We start from the raw sequence: 1246 nt of genomic DNA, 5'->3' as shown, positions 1-1246 counted from the left end.
TGGATGGATTGTAAAACTTCTTAGGAGGTTCACTTCTTGAAATCATATGGGAGATGATTCAAGTGTGTCCTTTGGAATGAGCAATGGATAATAACAAACAAACAAAGAAAGCCAACAAAGGCGGATATCGGATGCCAATCACTGGGCTTATACCAATCTCCTAAAATAAAACTGGATATCAGAGGCCACTCAATGGTCTTACACTAATCTCCTCAAAAAAAGAAATAAAAGGTGGATACCGGATACCAATAGATGGATTTACTCCAGTCTCCTAAAACAGAAATGGATATCAGAGGCCACTCAATGGACTTATACTAATCTCCTAAAACAAAAAGAAACTTGGATACCGGATGCCAATCTGTCTGGACTTATACCAATATCCAACCTATGATCATAGGAAAGCAAATGCCAACTTGCAGGGACTTACAGTTGCAACCTCACATAAACAAAGAAAAACAAAACGTGGAAGTCAGATGCCAATCTGTCTGGGCTTACTCTAACCTCCACAGTATGGTCCTAGGAATACAAATGCCAACTTGCAGGGACTTACAGTTGTATCCTCACATACAAACAAACAAAGCAACATGTGATCATAGGAAAGCAAATGCCAACTTACAGGGACTTACAATTGCAACCTCACATACAAATCAAACGGATCAAATTATGATCACAGGACAACAGATGCCAACTTACAGGGACTTATAACTGTATCCTCACATACAAACAGATAAAACAGAAGATATGAGTGACCAAAGCGGTCTTACACTCTATCCTTCCATATCATAGGAGCAAATGCCAAAGCAATGGACTTACACTTGTCCTCAATGGGTAAACAACAATGATAGCATCACAAAGACAAATGAGATGAGTATGCATTGATGAGCAATAAATGATAATGATAAATGCATGAAGCATACAAGCAAACATGTGCATATGAAGCAATCAATCAATCAATGAATAACAAACAGCACACTCTATAGCCAAACAAGGGGGGCTCACACAAGAGGGTTTGACTATGAAAGTCCACTGTAATAGGTAAATGTCGCTCTTAACCTTGCCATTGAGAGGCTAAGGTGAAGCAGATGAATAGGAGATGAGGGGTGTGCCTCATTGCTTCTATCCCTAATCAGGGAGAGCATATAAGAAAGTGTGGGAGCTCAGAAAGATGGAGCTCTTTCCACATTATTGACTCGATTAGATCTTGGGTTTTTATCTCAATGCTTCAACCATGTAATGGGAGCAAAGA

The sequence above is a fragment of the Lathyrus oleraceus genome, chromosome 2 (assembly GCF_024323335.1).
Source record: "Lathyrus oleraceus cultivar Zhongwan6 chromosome 2, CAAS_Psat_ZW6_1.0, whole genome shotgun sequence".
NCBI classification, from domain to species: domain Eukaryota; kingdom Viridiplantae; phylum Streptophyta; class Magnoliopsida; order Fabales; family Fabaceae; genus Lathyrus; species Lathyrus oleraceus.
The sequence above is the reverse complement of the archived record's forward strand: the minus strand, read 5'-3'. Positions refer to the sequence as shown.